The sequence below is a fragment of the Caloenas nicobarica genome, chromosome 4 (genome assembly GCF_036013445.1).
Source record: "Caloenas nicobarica isolate bCalNic1 chromosome 4, bCalNic1.hap1, whole genome shotgun sequence".
NCBI classification, from domain to species: domain Eukaryota; kingdom Metazoa; phylum Chordata; class Aves; order Columbiformes; family Columbidae; genus Caloenas; species Caloenas nicobarica.
In genome coordinates, this window is record NC_088248.1 from 56,895,501 (window position 1) to 56,914,619 (window position 19,119).

The window sequence follows — 19,119 nt, forward strand, 5'->3', positions numbered from 1 at the left end:
ACAGAGGAATAGTGATGCTGCAGAAGGTCATTGTTATTTCTACTCCACATTCTACAGACATTCATGAAAATATGAAATGTTGAACATCCCCAATTTTGAAACTGTAGAACTTTAGAGAATTAATAGTTACATTACAATGGAATAAAAATAATAATATTATATTCTGCTAAAATAGCAAATTTGGCATTTGTGGATTAATACATTCCACAGTTCCCATGTGTGTTTCACTAGCTCTATGCTACATTTATAAATAGAGCAAAATGATGAAAAAATAAATAAGTAGCATTTATCATGGGCCAAATCAAGTTCAAATGTGTGCTACCACACTGTACTGTAATTTCTTACTTATTGAAAATCAATTCCCTCTTCCACTAAAAAGTATCCAATAAATACTGTTATGGTCCAGCAAATGTAGCATTTATTAATTTTTACTTGAAATTACTAGCAAACTATACTGCAAAACACTGATATATATTATAAATATAGTTTTTTCTCCCTTTGCCATATATCTATTACATTAGTTTATGTTAGTCATTATTTGTTAGCAGTAATAGCCTGAAAGACTTTTCTGTATTATCATAGCTACAACAGCTAGTTTACACAGTATTGTACAATAGTGGCTTAGGTTTTAGTGTATGCAAATGGTATTGTATGTGATAATAAAAGCTGATCTCAATTTTTAAATTGTTTTATTCTAGTACTGGATAACAGGAAAAGTGAGTCAACTGTTTTTCTTGTCCTTTCCCCAAACTCATCTTCTTCTTTTTCTCTTTCATTCTCTGCTTGGTAAGAAGCTTTCCACTTCAGCATAATGTTAAATATTCTGTTCTACCATAGGCCTTTCATTGCCACCACATACAAATTAAGATCACATCTTGCTCTTTTTACACTTCTTCCACTCCTTGCCTGTACCATCTTTCTTCTGATTATAAACCTGAGGAGAAAATAAGAAATAATGTCTTTCCTCTGACAAATGTCTTTTAACTTAGTATGTATTTTACAGTTTAAATGTCACTTGTACAGTAAATGTTTTTTTCTTGTTGAAAAATATTTTAAGTTTAAAAATAAAATAAAAATCAAATTGAGCTTAAATAATGATATGGAAACAACCATTTATCTCTGAAAACCTATGGGTTATATGTACAAGTTTGTTTTCATGTTTTTGCAAAGATTGCATTGGGCTGTTGAGACATAATTGTAAATTAAATAAAAGAAGATTGTTTTGACACTGAAACCAACATAACTGTGTAAATGGGATTCTGCAGTGACTGTGTATTCTTCATTTCATGGGCTGAAATTCCTGCTTGGATCAGGAAGTCCATGTCCAGGCTGTGACATGGCCGGCAACAGGCAGAGAGACGGGCACAGCACAGGCAGGGACTGGAACCCTGAGAAGGGCTGAGTGGCAGCCCAAGGTAAGGCTGGTCATGGCTGTCAAGGCATTGGTGAACTCAGACCTGACATTTCCCGAGTGCAGTCCATTAGAAGCAATGCTTTAAAAGTTTGCTTTTCTGACAATCTGCTGCTAATGTTCAGTCATCTGCAAAGAGACACCCCATTGCTTTCAGCTATCCAAGGGTGAGAACTGATTTACACAGATGTTCTTGATAAAGACAAAATTACTTCTTGTAAATATTTTCTGTACAAGTGTAAGCTATAATGGATTTACAGTGACCTTGCCTTCCCCACTGAGCTGCTCATATGCAAAAAATATTTGCATATTTTCATTCAGCCTACTTTTCACTTGATAAAATTAGTTGACAGAGAAAGTCAGTATTTTGGGTTGTCTCTGTCAGAGTATGAAACGTGACAGTTGTCTAATATCCCTGTACAAAAAGAGCAAATAGATATTTTTCATATCTAAAATCACCTAATCGCTTGGATTTTGTATACCCAGGCTGACAGACAACGGTGGTTACAGATATCTGTGTTTGTATGTGTGTGCATAGATCTCCTTTCTAATTAGGGTCTTATAAGGTTAATATCAGAATAACAATCATCACTGCAAGTTATTCTAAAATGTCTTTTATTTATTGTAGATTCAGACACTATAGAAACATAAGCATTCATACTGATAGCTTGAATAATGCAGATTGTACTGCTTCCTTGAATTAATTTCTGTGTGAGTTAGAACTGGATCTTTTGAAAAAGTCCACGACCTGTATTCTTATTACATGCCCTCAAAATATTTTAGTAGTTTAAGGGTAACTTTTCAATTCACTAGAAGTTGCTGCCACTAAAACCACTATTTATATCAAATTATTTTCTTTTTAGTGTTTGAAACCCTTTTTTCTTTGTATTACTCTTCTATGGTACTCATTTCTTGCTACTTAATAGGACTGGCAAAACGTCAGATACAAATGTATTCAATTTTGCATATAGTTCTTCTACATCGTATGAAATCACGCAACACTAATATTTTACATAAAATGATGCACTTATTTATCAATATATGTTATTTACCAGTTAAAACTGTCATTTAAAAACATGTCATACATTTACTCCTTGGCCACAGAAGAATTATTTTTAAAAAATTATTATTAAAAAAAGTAGCAGAGATATATTCAACCCAATCTGACATATTCTTTTTTTTTCCCCCCTAACTGACTGTCTATATTCAGCTCTTATCACTATTGAGTTGCTATAGAATTTTACTTTCCAGTTACCCAGAGCTCAGTGTCGACCCAAGTGCTGAGAGAGCATGTCTGCCATGGGATGTACAATTATTATTCCCTGAACCTTTGATGATAATTTTGACCTCTGCTTTCTGGAGATTTCTGGAGGTCAGCTGTGTGAGGTCAGAATTTAGTTGGCAATAGTCAGGATGCTAAAGGACACACTGGCTCACTGCAGGCAGAAAGCCTCCATGATTATCCTCACAGATTCATACCATACTGAATACTACAAGAGAGAATCAATCGCTGCTTCTCAACTTATTTCCTTTATTAGAAATTAAGGTGATCAGCACCATATAGGAGGTACTTCGGACAGAATCAGACTAAATGTTTGTGAAAATATGGGTTGCTATGAAATATGCTATGTTACTTAGATAATTTAAGTGGCAATACTATGGTACTACTTCAAATAAGCTATGATTCCTCTAGTGGCCCTCACCTTGTTGATTGTAGAAATCACCTAAACCATTTAGAAAAGCAAGTTGTAAGTAAGACTTTCATATTAATAACAGTATGTGTTATCTGTTTATGCCTTTTCATTTCTTCTTGCTGTATATGTTGCAATAATCCTAAAATGTGTGAATCCCCAGCTATGCTTTTTTTTTTTTTTCATTTCAAATATTCCCTGTAAATAGTAGAAATATTACTCTTATTACTCTTACCTGGCCAAGGTTAAACATGTGTACTGGTTTATCTGAGATGTAGTTAATTTTCTTCATAGGAGTTTGTATGGTGCTATGTTTTGGATTTGTAACTGAAACATTGGTAATACACCAGTGGTTTAGCTGTTGCTGAGGAGTGCTTGCAGAGTGTCAATGCCTTCTCTTGTTTCTCACACCGCCCTACCAGCAAGTAGCTGGGGAGTTCACAAGAAGTTGGGAGGGAACACAGCTGGGACAGCTGACCTCAAGTGACTGAAGGGATATTCCATACCATAGGATGTCATGGTCAGCCATAAAAGCTGGGGGAAAAAGGAGAAAGCGCGGGGTGTTCAGAGTGATAGCATTTGTTTCCCTAATTACCCTTTTACACATGTTGAAGCCCTGCTTTCCTGGAAATGACTGAGCAACTTCCTGCCGATGAGAAGCAGTGAATGAATTCTTTATTTTGTTTTGCTTGTGTGCACAACTTCTGCCTTAGCTATTAAACTGTCTCAATCCATGAGTTTTCTCCGTTTTGCTCCCCCACACTGAGGGGAGAAGTGAGCCAGTGGCTGTGTGGGGTTGAGGTGCCTACTGAGGTAAACCCACAAACACAAGATCCATTTTCCCATTGTAAACTATTTTTTCACTAGAACTGTTCTGTTGCTACTTAAGCACATTGATTTCTGGAGTACTGATTTCCATGGTTATCTTTATTAGAAACGTGAAGAAAAAAGCTACCCCAAAGTAAAATGTACATAACTTTACCATTCATTTCCAATAAAATCGATATGAAATTGTAGAGAGTTTCCAGTCCAAAACATTATATACTATATATTGTCTGAAAATTTTATGACTAAACACTAAACTTGATGAAAAGGCTACAGTAACACTGCTGGCATAGCTAAAGAAAAAACTGCACCAAAGAAGCTTGAGTGTTTTATGTATTAGTAACAGAATAGAACGTCCTTCCCATAGAGATGTTGTCAGTATCATCTGCACAGAATATAAATCCAAGAACACTAAAGAGTAAAAAATAATTAATGCTGAAAATACTATTTCTCTAGTCAAAAAGATTTATCAATAACAAGTTGAGGAATTAATTACTGCTAAACGGACATGGGGATTGTGTCAAAAGTAAACCCTTTTGTTGACAACATGTACAAAGTATACACTATTTGACTTACTCTCCAGAAAACATGAAACTACTATAATGCTCATTATACTCCTTCCAGGGAAAAAAAAAAAAAAAGAGTAAATTTGTAAATTAATTCATAAATAATTCTGAGACCAGTATTAGCAAGTGCATTTAAGTAAATATTTGCAAACTCTAACTCAAATTTTAGAAGGTAATATGTTAATTTGTCTCTGTTAAGGCATGCAAATCAAGGCAGAATCGTCTAAAGCATCTGCAATGTCTAATATGGTAAGCTATCTTGTCAGAAATATGAACACTAAGAAAAAGTATTACCAATGTTGTCTCGGTAAAACTCCCATCCTAACTCTGAGACTGTTGTGTTTAACGTAATGAAGAACAATATTCAATATAGAACTTTTCTGAATCTTGGTGCAATATTAAAATAGCTCTTAAGTCTTATAGGGACACTTGGAATTGTGAGAGAATACTATATTCTCTATATACTACTAATACTATATTCTTGCCACTTTTCTGGGTATCACCTGATTCAGTATTTCAGAAGCCTAAAATTCATAGATTTTTTTGATTTTTTCATTTTTTACTACATTTGTATCTTAAGTTTAGGAATAAACTGGTCAGTTATCTGGCATGAGATTTCTTTCCTCAGCAGCATTGCTTTGTGCAAAAGAGAATATTTTGATGGATAATAGAAAATCTTCTCTCATTACTTTACAAGGTAATAGCTCATTACAAAACTGAGAAAGGATCTAATTAAAAACAGACAGACTCATGACATATTTGTTATTGGTGTAATATGGTGGTGTGAGAGTCGGTCCAAAGAACAGTTTCTGCCTGAACATCACCATCAGGGACTTGGAGAACAGAATGGACTGAGAGAAAGAACTGGACAATGATTTGGAGAGAGGCCTGAAGCAAGGAATTGTGTTGTGTAGGTTTCTCCGACCTGGGGGCTACAGGTGCTGTATGGACTCTACCTGCTGCCTGAGCCAAACTTGCCCCCACCACCTGAGAGGAATTGCGTTACAAAGGCCTCTCCGACCCGAGGACAATAATTGCCGTCCAGAAGATGGATTTTCACCTGGTGTTTGAGCCAGACTTGCCCCCCACCTCCTCCCTGTAACAAAGGCCAACGAAGAAGAGCATGTGCAGAGGCCCGCCAAGGGTCTTGAGGTCACCCAACGGGCTGGTAAGAGACCCCTTAACCGAGGCGATGCAGGCGCAGACGGGCTCTGGCAAGCGAAGCGGGGACTTTTTGCGCCTGCGCAGTTAAGCCTGGATTGCGCAATAAAGGCGGAGATTGGCCTCGATCTGTGGGAGTGAGGGGGGGTGAAGAAGCATAAAAGACAATTCCTGACAGGACATCATGGAGATCTCCCCACCGGAGGACCCTGAACCACAACGGAGAACCGGAAGGACTCTCATCACGGGACCCGAGACTAGAGGGACGCCGTTGGAGCTCGTTCGGTGGTAAACCCAGCCTCATTTTCCGCCTTTTCTTTTTACCTTTCCCTTTTCCTCTACTCTCTTTCTATCGCGTGCTGCTTTATGGGCAAATTAATAAAGCAACACTGCTTGATTGAATTATAACCCCTTGGCATTTTGGTTGCCTTAATTTTGCGCCTCGAGATCAAGGTAAACGAACCATCACGAGTCCATCACCGAACGGACCGTGACAGGTGTGTCAACTGAAAACAAATTTTGAGCCTTAAAAACTACACTGGCCTATAAGTTATATGCATTTTTTCCCATTTCTTGTTCTGATACATTCATGTCCTCCTTCTGTCTTTTTTTTTTCCTAAGGAATCTGTGGGGTCAGCCATTTCTACAAATTATATTTCCAGAGCTGATCAGAATAGTAACCACTTAGTCAATTTCTGTAGCAACTCAATGAGCAGATGACTGCAGAGTGATGAATTACCTACCAGAGTTTGAGTAGTTCTCAGTTCATAAACAAATAGTACACAAAAAGTGACCAGTAATTCATCTCATTACCTGGATGGAAATTTGATAAACATGAAACTAATTAATGAAATTCTTGTTACTTTTTGAAAATGTAAGTAACAACAATTATCATTTAGGAAGTACATTTCTGTGATGGCTGTTATTGAAATAACAAAAAAAACCCCACAAACTCAAACACTGAATAAAGCTTTAAAACTTTGTGTCTAGCATACATAATGGTTGACTGAATGAGACTACAAAATACCTAATTAGTATAATGTACTCAGAATGGTTGTTTTCATCCTCCTGGTAAGGATTTGTTTCCAGGATAGGGAGGATTATGTGAAGTGGAGACTCAGATTCCCATCTCCATTTATTTTAGGATGTTTAGCTAAACAGTTGTCTAAAATTAACCTACAAGTTCAGTGTCAAAGGCAGGTGGTCTAAAACCCATCAAAATTCCTTAAGACAAAGTGGATGGTTAACATCACAAAACACACAAGAAAATAGTAGGAAAAGCAGAAAAAATACATTAATAGATGTAAAATAGATAAATAACTATCAAGTGAAGGAAGCAATGTAGAATCTAAGAGATTGCCTTACCTCATAATTCTTTACTCAATCTTTTGTGACTATACAAATACTCCCATAGTAACCACTTGTGATATCACAATTAATGGTTTATAACTTAAGGAGAAAATGTGCTGTTTGGGAATATCAACTTGAGAAACAGAAATCATACTTTCACACATATATGCTCAGTATACTGAAAAAAATAGGAAAGTGAAATTAACAACAAAAGCAACTTTCATTACAAAGATGTAACTGTCATAATAGTGAGTATGAAACAGTGGTTTATATGTGGAAAATCTAAGCCTCAACATTTGTTACTAACCAAAATACCTAATTCCATGGAGTGTGCTGCTTTGGCATCTCTAATTGAGAAACATGTACAAGTCTGGCAATGTGATATAATTTGCTGATGATTCTAGACAGAGTAGAACTGTATAACATTTTCTTACAGTGACCTGCTGCTGTCTAGTACCCTGAAGTTTTATTTTCCATTGTCATTTCTCAAACTTCATCTCTTCTTTGAAAAGACTGATTAGAAAGTACTAGGAGTGACTCCTTATAACATTTCAATGCATACACTGGGGACTGAAATGTTTAAATACAAGAATTTTCATAGGAATATTATTGTAATGGAAACAGAATATATACAATATGAAATATATCAGTATCCTTTCATGGAAATAAAATATTGATGACATTAGTGACATAAGTTAAATCTTTCTAAAAAGTAGTGGAGTACAAGGTCCAAAATTGCGAAGAAATTATTACTTGGGTTTCTCCCCCTATACTCTTCACTTAATCAGGTCAAAGATGAGCAACAGCTATTCAAAATTTTCAGAATCTTGAAAACTCCTGTAAAAGTATTTTTAAAAATGTTACCTAAAAAGAGAAAAAATATTATAACAATTTCATATCACACATTAATTTCACATCAGGGTGTTTATGAGGTGAACTTAACTTATGTTAAGCTATTACATTTTAAAAATATCCAGCACTTAGGATTTTTGTGAACTGTTTTTCTTTAGAACAGAAGAGTTCTAATAACTCCTTAAGTAAACGAAAAGTAATTTAATGCAATTATAGCTGTATTCAACGGTGCAGCCACATCTTGATTAAAGTTATTGTTGGCCTAAGTATAATGATGTTGATTTTTTTCCTTCTCTATTTGTTTAGAGTTAAGGATCAGTTGCATTATTTTGATCAGCTTACACTTTAGATACACATCACGAGTTAGTGCTTCCCTGTTATTCAGAAGGGAAAATCACAAAGGAATTCTGCTAATTGTATGAAACATCAGTTCTTTACAATATAGTAAATGAAAGGCTATTATGTTTCAGATTGGTCTGTACACTCAAGCTCCCAAAAGAAACAGGCTACTGAATTGATTATAATTTGTGTGGAATTGACTGTACATGCATATTAAACAATTTTCTACAATATTATGCAAAATTAGAACACCATAGCAATATTCTATTACCTGCAATTGTAACTAAATACTATAACCTTAAATACAAACTTCTTTGATATGTATTGTGTTCTGTGAAATCCAGTCTTACTGAAATGAACTATTAGAAACAGTACAAATGTTTATGCTAAACACATTTTGTAGAATTTACAAGAAATTAAAAAAAAGTCCAAGGAAGTTCAAGTGAATATTTAGTGACAACATTTAAAGATTGTATTTGAAGGCAGTAGGAGAGAAGATGAGATGACTTTTATCATTCTCTTCCAGAAGCATAGTACCTTTTCTTCTTATCTCTGAAGAACCTAGCAGTGCTGCATGCAGATGCACCCAGCCTTTCATGGCCAGCTGCAGGATCTTAGCCACACATTCCAAGTAAGACTTATACAAAGGTTCATTCAGCTCTGACGATCTAGCATACTGAAGACTTTTTAAAGTTAGCATTTTGCTTCTTTCCATTGAAAAATTCTTAAATAGGAGCTCTTCCATTATCCTAAAATAGAAATTTAACAATACTTCAGCTCACTCCAAACCATCTGTTTGCACTCATTTCTATTGCAAACTTCTCAATGATTTGCATTTTGCCCAAGCTGTCAGTTCTGCCTTTGCCAATGTTAAATAACATCCCACAATTGTGGTAGTTCTTTTCAGTCATAGTGCTAGAATAAATTTTCAACAACAGAAGGAAAGGCTCAAGATAGCTGTATGTATATGTGAAAATAAGCTAAAATTATGTTAAAAGGAAGAAGTGCAGACAGACTATATTGTTCAATACACCGTTTTTAAATTTTGTGCCTATAACAATATGCAAGTCATACAATGCAAATACAGACATTTTTAATATAAGTTTACCATGTAAATAATGCTAACTTTAGCCTCCACGTAAACAAGTTTATAATTTCCCCCACTTGTTAGAAAAAGAGCACCACTAAAATTATGAGCTAGATATGACTCTGAGATCATTTTCATCTGAAAATAGATTAAAATGTCTTGTCATTTCTGTTCAATTATTTTATTTTAAATCTCTTTTTTTTTGTTGTTTTTTTGTCTGGTTTTCGTTTGTTTGTTTGGGGGGATTTGTGTTTTGCTTGTTTGTTTGTATTGGTTTGGTTTCATTTGTTTTTTGTTTGTTTGTTTATTTCTCCCAGTAGTTTTGTCCCTATTTCTCAGGGGGATATACTACCTAAAAAGAAAAAAAAATAGATATATATAAAAAATCAAGCAATAAACCTCATCTTGTCAGAAGTGTTATCATATTCTCTTTTTCGTGTGTTTTCAAAAATATCTTCCCCCTTTTGACTGGGGCATGAGATGCCAGACAGCAGCTCTGTAGAGAGGGATCTGGGGGTTTTGGTCAACAGCAAGTTGAACATGAGCCAATAGTGTGCCTTGGCCGCCAAGAGGGCCAACAGTGTCCTTGGGTGCATCAAGCACAGCATGGCCAGCCAGGCAAGGAAGGTGATTGTCCCACTCTGCTCTGCACTGGTGCAGCCTCACCTGGAGCACTGGGTGCAGTTCTGGGTGCCACAGTATAAAAAAAGACACTAAGCTACTGGAGAGTGTCCCGAAGGCTACAGAGTAGGTGAAGGGTTTGGAGAGGAAGCCGTATGAAGTTTGTCATTTTTTGGAGTCATGTGTGGGTCAATGATCTGGATACAATCATTTACACTGCACACACAATTAATCAGTTCATTATATATGAAAAAGTCACTGTGAAAGCTAAAATACAGGTCACCTATTTATAAACAAACAAACAAACAAAAACCAACCCAAAAATCATTTTGCCCTTGAATTGCTGATGTAGCAGCTCTTCCTACATTTTTTGTCTACCATTCATGCACAGAGTTCAGTATCAAGGCCTAAAAATCATATATATAATACTCTAGCTCATGGTTGAAAGAATAAATTGATAATTTTGAAGAGAAATCAACATAGCTCAACAGAGTTCAAAGCAAGTATCAATAGTACTTTGGTGTGCATTTTATCAGTTTGATAAAGTATAAAGGCTTATGATACCCTCTGTTTTACTGTTCATTTATTATATTTTGAGAAAGGTAGTAATGGTCACAAAAATAGGAACTTACTCCTTTTCTTCATGAAGACTCTACTTCATAGTAAAACCCAAATACAAAGAAAAAAACCATTGTCTTTAATGTGACCTAGGCAGATGTGCAACAGGGATGAGATAGAGCAAAGGAATCCTGTTGAACAACAGTCAAGGTGGGTAAGCCACAATCAGTAATCACAGAATATTTTTCCATTTTTTCATTCAATTCAGTGAAATAAAAACAGCAAACAAAATCTACTGAATGTACTCAAATTCACATGGTATTTCTAAATTGTCAAGCCAAAGTACAAGGAAGTCTTAACCTTGAGCTTGTGTTTATCTATCTTAGAGAGCCTTATATGTATTTGTATAAGCATATGTTTTAAATATATCTCTACAAGTCTTATATCTAATCTATATATAAGAAGCTATTGTTAGTAATATTTATTCTGAAGAGATTTCCTCTATCATAGAATATTCAGACTGATTTGCATATGGATACCAGAAGCTAACCCCACATAAGCTTAGAAATGAGTAAATAAACCAATAATTGCCAATAATATTAGTAGAAAACATAATCCAAAGATGTGAGTCATACTGGGTTGGTTCCAGAAGATTTATGGCATTTGAAATGTTGTTGAAGCTACTGAGCCTATAGGAAACTGGGTCTGTATTTGTGTTCTGTTGCTGCAGTGAGAAGCTATGCTATCTAACCTTCTTCAGTGAAAAAGATCTGGCAGGTTTTCAGAAGTTACATCTTTTAGCTCAACTTCATATTTTGTACACTTAAGCACACATTTTTGAGAAGACGCGCAGGTAACATTACTTTATAGCCAGACTCTGTTGCATCTGCCATCAAATCATCAGCATGGTCTTCAAACATCCTACAGATAGTTAATCAAATAAGAAAAGAAAATACTAATTTATGTTATAAGCTGTTGAAGAAGGAGGGAAAGGACTTCATTATTTCTAACATTTTAGTGAGTTTTCCTTTGTTTCATTTTCTACTAGCTGCGATGTCAATGAACATCTAGTCCTGCAAAATTTCACACATAAGAATAGTCCTCATTGCTTTTAAATTAATTAATTGCACGATAAAACTATCAAAAAAAAGAAAAACCATTTGGGATCAAATCTATACCTGTGGTTTCATTTCTGTTTCACAGTCTGCCAGGAAATGTAACCTCCAGTTGGCTACGCGAAATGGAGCTTAAACCCTTTTTTGACTCTAAAAGTAAGTGGACTATTTTGTATTAATTTGGAATTTGTTAAATATTACCATTATGTTCTTGCTTCTGTTTCCTTCTTATTCCTAAATGAATTGTACATCAGCGATATTTCAAATTTTACTCCTGAATGAAGAGAAAATATAGATAAAAAGGTCAGAAAAAAGACTAATAGCTGAAAAATATTCTTTAGCAATGTTACCAAATTGCTAAGTGAATAGAAGTAGACTTGAATGTCAAATATTTAGGAAGTGTACTTCTCTTATCCTATCCTGTTCTCATACATACGAAGTTAATTTATGTGAGTAATGAAGAAAAAATTGTCCACAGGTTTTCCATACAAACTCAGGCTGTTTGCACCCACTGTTTTTTTTCTGAAGATTACTTCTGACACTGTCTGTGCAGTTCTGAGATAGAAAGCAATTTAGAAAACAGGCTTTTGGAGATTTTTTTTTTTTTAAAGCTCACATCATCCAAATTATGCAAATTATGTAGATATATAAGGTGGTAATTTCTAGTGTACTTGACTTCAGCAGAGCTATTGTGATTTACAGCAGATAAAGACTTTAAGAGTTTGGCACTCCTGTATTCTTTTTGGGAAATAACATCTAAATGTCTTTCTCTTCAGTAGTATGAATAACATATTGTACTTTCATGAATGCATGGTTGCATTTTTAAGATGTAAATTTAATTTCTTTACAAATCCCTCAAAATTAAAAATATGTGGAGTCATGCAACTCCTTATGTCTTTGAAAGGATTTATTTTCTTTCTACTTTAAATGAAAGAGATGAAACTCAAGAAACTGAATCAAAGACTCTGATCTGATCTCATTCCTCTCAGCATAATTTCAGGTCAGTTATGCTCAGCAGGGGAAAAAGTGCAAGCTTTTTTTACTCTGAATTGTAAAAAACATTTATGATTGCAAAACTGAATGTTCTGGCACTGACAAAAAGATTTGTAAAACATATTAAGGGAAATATAAGTAATTTCAAATGAGTGTGCTTTTCTCTATTGTGAGTTCAATGAGATTTGTTGAGAATTTTATGTACACAGTTACTTACAATGACCTTTATTCTTTCTCAGTCTTCTTGATAACTTTGGACATAGCTAATCTCTTTTCTAATGTTAGGTTCGAACCAAAATATCTTGCAAAATCATTTTTAGTCTCTAAGAGAAGCAAACTACTACTGCCCTTCTTTTTCCACATATGATCATGACCATTAATTCAGCTGATTGAATCGAATGTCTAATAATTTAATTCTTAATCCCCCATTCTCATTTCCTGCTTCCAGGACTTTTTTGGAGCAATCAATCTCTGCAGCTTGGCCAGAACCAGTCTGAGGACTGAGGGTAGGATAAGCCGCATCCATTTTGGCCTGGCTTGGGAACAACTTGTTTTTCCATTCTAGAGGAACACAAGAGGATCTTTCCAGTTGTTTTTGGCTATCTGGCCTGACAGGACTAGTAGGTCTAGTTCCTGGTTTTCTCTCCATGCACACCTTTTTCAGTTCCCCCTCCAGCATAGCCTTCCTGATTTTTGTTTGTTTGGTTTTTTGTTTGTTTAGCTGCCCACTTCTGCTCCCAGATCTAGTCTGTGTGCACTAGTCTGATCCTCACTGCTCGGTTTCATCTTCCAGTTGTGATTTGCTTATAAGTAGCAGGGTGATTTTCTGGTAATATTTTTGTCTTTGTGAAGAACATAAAAGGATAAATGCTCCCTGAAACATATTTGGGTTCATTGTCACTAGTGAGAGCCATAGCCAAATAATAAAAAGGTCATTTTTCTAACCATAGCAATACACAGGTTTTGGGGATGGGAAGAAGAAAAGTCAAAAAATAAGAGTTAGTTGAAAGAAGGCAAACATGTTAAGAATGACTTTCAAAATGTGTTACCCAAGAATTCTGCATATGTAGCATATTAATATTCTACAAGTCAGTAGGCAGGAAGAATTTTGATGTTATTGATAGACATAATAATAATTACAAATCTAATAAAACATGCTGATCTTGATTACACTTCATAAAAAAGGCAAACTAGAAAATAAAATCTTTTTCTAACTGAGGACAAGGATTACTGTTGATTTCAGATGACTAAGACATCATTCAAAAAGCTTCTGCATTCTGAATATTGCATAGAGGAATCTGGTATGAAAGGCAAGACGCCCTTTGTGTCAAGAAAGGTTTTTGTTGTTTGGTAGGTGAAACTGATAGGAATATCCTAACTGGTCGTGGAGGCAGGCAAAAAAAAAAAAAAAATCAACCCAGGCAGATGTCAAACTCAAAAGGGAATTTATTTTTCCTCTTCCAACCAAAATAATTTTACTGGTGATCTTTTAATCAGCTTTACTTTATACTCTGACAAACGTTAAACCACAGGGTCAAGATACCAAGGGGAATCCAATTACTGCACATCTGACTCGGGGATCTCCGAAACTTTTGAATGATGATTCAAAATGCACATTCCTTCACTCACAGAAAATTAGGACTCTCAAGGGTACCCAGAAGATGTAATAATTCACCAATATGGCAAGGGGTCTCAGTCCTCAAGGAATTTTCCTTAGGTGGTGTCTCAGACCTAAGGGGACAGTCTCCAGCTGCCCATCAACTGCTCCAAGACCAACTCAAAAGGGGTCTTCAGTGGGCTCCATTTATACCCTAGTTGAAACTGAGCTGAAGTCATATATGGTCAGTAGTCTAGAAACTTCTTTCAGCTGAGGTGCTTCATTGGTCAAGGGCCCTGTCAACCAAGGGGTATGTACATGACCATAGTGGCCCATTAATCTAGAAGTTTCTGGTTCTTTTGGTGCAAGGGGTGAGAAGTGCACCTGCTACAAAAACTTCATTGTTAAAAGGTATCAGCAGATAGTGAGAAATAAGACAAAATTCATTGTGATAACACCAGTCTTTCTCTCTCTGCCTAAAATGTGTAATTTTCTAACAACAGTCAATGATTCAGTTTATATATATTGGGGAAAGCAATTAAAAATCTCTTCAGCAGAGAATTTAGAGATCAGGGACTTTCACTGTGCCACTTCAAAAAACTTATTTCTTGGTGATGAAAAAAAATGGACTGCTGTGAAGTTATCACACCCTTCAACTACAAAAAGCTATGGAAAATTCATAAGGATTCACTTAAGCTGAATTAGGCAGCTCAGGGAATGTTATTCCTTGTGTACGAGGGCAATCATTACACACGTTATTGGCGTGGGTGGGGAAGGGTAAAACTGAATTATTCGTGTCATGTTTAGAAGAGAAGTGGTGATTTAAATCTGGATTCTCTGCTTATACATTTTTCTCACTGCAGAGGAATTTAAATGCAAAAAAAAAAAAGTCTGGATTTTTTAAGGTTTCTCTGTCACATTTAATAATAGCATATATTCTATCAGTCCATGCTTATTTTAAACATTGCATAGATTCCAAGAATATGCAGGTCTGCGAGTGTCCAGAAATCATATAACTATCTGTATCCTTCAGACTTTCATCAGTAAGCAAAACAACAACGTGAAAAGTGTGGTAGATGCTACACTAGAATGTAATAATATACATCTCGGCACAGAATTGACAATGTGAAGATTTTTTTATGTGCTTTAAAGTTACTGCAGGATTAGGGTCAAAGAGAGGTAACTCGACCTGCTCATCTGCCTGTATATCTGAAGTAGGTATTTCTGAGTTCCTTTTTGACATGACAACCTGAAAAGGGAAGATGTTTTTAAAGAATAAAAAACTTGACAAAAAAAGTAATTGGACACCACTTATAAAAGGTATCTTAATATGGATGGTGGCTACCTATGCTCTGTGTTCCAATTTGCCTTATGAAAATGATAAATACTATTATATTTTTTAAAAATTCATTTTAAAAAGTGAGCTCAGAAATGTAATTCAATATACGGATTCAAGGAAAACAAAATGTATGACAAAGAACTGATAAAAGCCTTATCTGTTGAGCTGACAGGTGATATGCATTTTGAAAGGGCTAGAGAGGATCTGTTTGTTGTTTTCTTTTCTGAGATGTAACAGCGTAGTGATCTTAGAAGATGGTGTCAAACATTTCTTCTGTGACACTGCCCTTTCATCTCATCGTCTTGGTAACCTTGCATAACTTGTTATGGAAGTCTTAAGGTTTTTCCAAACTGTAGAGATTTGCGTTGCTAACAAAGGCAGCACAACAAGAACTGAGGAAGTTTCTGTTTGCCAGATCTCTACATAGGGGAGAGTAGTAAGTATCTACCAGATATACTTTACATCTTTATAAGAATTTTCACCTTAAGATCTTTATTTTTAAAAATTAAAGAGTTTCATGCTTCATTTGTACTCTCAACATCCCTAAATCCAATACAAAATATTACTAATTTTGTGAGAAAATACTATTTTTAAAACAAAAATTACAACATCAAAACCCACAAAACAAAAGCAACCAGACAAAAGACCAAAACAAACAGATGAAGAAACCAAAAAGAAAAACAAAACTTGTGAAAATACAGTTTTATAAATGATGAACATAAAAGAATTCAGTCCAGTTGAAGTCTGGCCCTTAGAAGCTACACAGACTAATTGATGTGAATTGTAGAACTGTATATCTGTAAAGAACTATTATTAGCCACTTTTCCTTATACCTACAACTTGCAATGGAAAGGTCTTCCTCCCCTCATACTATGTTTTAGGGGGTTTTTGTGTGTGTTTTGTTTCAGATGTAAAATGCCTTAATAATTATAGTATTCCTCTCTTTTTCATGGAGACTTTATATGTTTTCTTGTATACATCTGCTCCATTACATCCTTTGGAAGACTGATATCTGCAGTGCACCATTTTTTCTCCATGATTATTGTAGAAGACTGATTCCTGTAGAAACAAAGATGACCACTTATTTATTTAAGATCTGACAGAAAGGGAATTCACACTTGCACTTCTTACATGTTCATAAATACTTTACCATTTTTATCCTGCCTATGAGTACCTGAGAGAATCTGTTGCTTATACTAAGAAGAAACATATTCAGCAACATTGTCAGGATTAGCATCCCAAGATTACCTCTCAAAGGTAAAATTATTTTGAATGGAAAAAGTACTGAGAGAAATTAAATAAAGAAGCAATGAGGTTGTCAGACAGCATAAGTGTTATGGTTCTACTTGTTATACATGCAAAAATAGCACTGCATTTTTTCACAGACTGAGTTCTGCAGAGTTGAAAGTTGGAAAGGTCACAAAGAAACACTTTTCTAAAAATCTCCATCTCCTTTCTGAACAGGACATCAGGCTGTCAGTTTGACAACTTCCACTACCTACTCTACAGTTTCCCTGTCTTTTCAGTAACTTGGTTTTACTAGGGAAGGTAAAAATCTCACTGGAGATGCTGTATCTGTTTCTAATGCCTTTGGAAACTCTCAGAATGTTTCTTTCAAGGACTGGAATTACATCAATAGTATTTGTGATTTCAAACTTATTTCCCTGAAGACTCACGAACCCTTCATGTTCACAAACATGTTTCTTCTGCCTCTCAGTTCCTTCTTCGGTGAAAGCTCTTGCTGTCTTGTTGAAATCATTTGATTACTTGTGACTGCTAAACATCTGCAGAGGCAAATCAGCTGCCACGATGCTTCCACAAGCAGAAAGCTAAAAATCCCCTAAACCCCAGAAACTGTCTTGCTTGAATGCATATACAACCTATATCTTGATTCTCTTTCTCTCTCTCCCTCCTTGAATTCTCCTTGAAAAAACTGCCTGAGAACTTATCTTGATTTGAATGAAGAAGTCTGCAACAAGGGATTTGCTAAGCTGTTCTTTTAGTTTTCTCGTTCTTGTCATTAGTTAATGTAGCCCTGCCAAGTCTAGAGCAAGTTTTTGTAGTTTTGTTCTGAATGACTTACAACTGTTCTCACATTCAGTTCCTCTCTTTCATTTTCTTTAAAAGAAGCAGAATAAGGTGAGCACTGTGCCATAATTAATATGCAGGTGGCATTCACAGGAAGCTGCTGAACAGGAACATATAAGACTTGATACAGTACATTTTTCCCATTAAGTCATATCATTGCTGTAACTATCAATTAAGTAGCAGAAGTAACTTCCTATAAACATACTATCCCTTGTTTGATAGATAAGACTATAGGATAGAATGACTTGTCAAAGCCCAGCAGTTTCTGCTCAAGAAAAGTTCAAGCAAGTATGAAAGTGTCCTTATTTTGTTTAAAACAAGACCAGTTCTCTTTCAGTAGATTTTTCTTTCAGCTAAGTTCTTCTAAGTAACTGCACTTTTCTGAAGTTGGTCGCATGTTTTTGGACAGTGTTAGCTCCAGAGCTGATGACGGTAGCAATGGTATGCAGAAGAGGCCCAGGTTTATACTTATTGCTGTGGTGGACAAGGCCGCTGATATATTTTGTACAATCCTGTAAGTCAGAGGGGTGTATTCCATCCCATCCACATTATACAACGTATAAAAGTGGGAGATCACGAGGGTCTCACTCTCTTCACCCATGGCCAGCATCTGAAGTGGACCCTGCCAGTACTGCTTGTGATCCTAGGCCTAGGCCGCCGTTGCCTACACTGGGAAATTCAATATTGGTTTTGTATATTTTATGTATTTATTAGTAGCATTAGTAAAGTATTTTTAATTTTCCAACTTGTAAGTCTCTCTCCCTTTCCCTCCTATTCTCTTTCCCTAGTGGGCAGGGCAGGGGGTTAACAGAGGGCATCTGCCATGGTTTATTGTTGTCCTACAGTAAAGGGTGGCAGAAAGCCAGGAAGTGCCACCGTAGTAAAAACTGGAAAGATGTGAGTTCTCTAGTACTGGTACCTTCACAACATTAGCACCTGGGAGAGCAAACAAACAGCGGATACCATGTAGCCACTGTGCAAATGAAAGTCAGCCTTGTCTTGGGAGTATTTTCGGCATTTGTCGTCCGTAGGTTTAAATTCATGACACATTTGTGCAAGCCAGTGAGAAAAGATCCTTTGAGTTTACTATGGTAGTAACACAGTCCGGAAAACTGCATGCCCTGAACAGCTAATTAAAAAAAACCAAGCCAAACCAACCAACCAACCAAAAAACACACACAAAAAAACCCCAAAACAAAAGCCAGGGTTTTCATTCTACAGCAAACTCATAATCTGATTTTGGTTTTGTTATTATTTTTGTGTGTTGTTGGTTTTTGTTGGTTGGTTGGCTTCTTGATGTGTGTGTTTTGTTGTTTTTTTTTTTATTTCTTCCCTTTCAGTTGCAAAGCAGAAATAATTGAAAATCCTTATGACAATAGTAGTTAGCATCTTTTAACATTTTTTTAGAACCTTTCTGGTGCTCAAAAGAATGAAGTTGGATAGTTGTGGTCCTAATTGCCTAATCCTATGTTCATAAACAAGAGTGACCAGAAAATCTAGAATAGGGTACTAGTTGTTCATACATA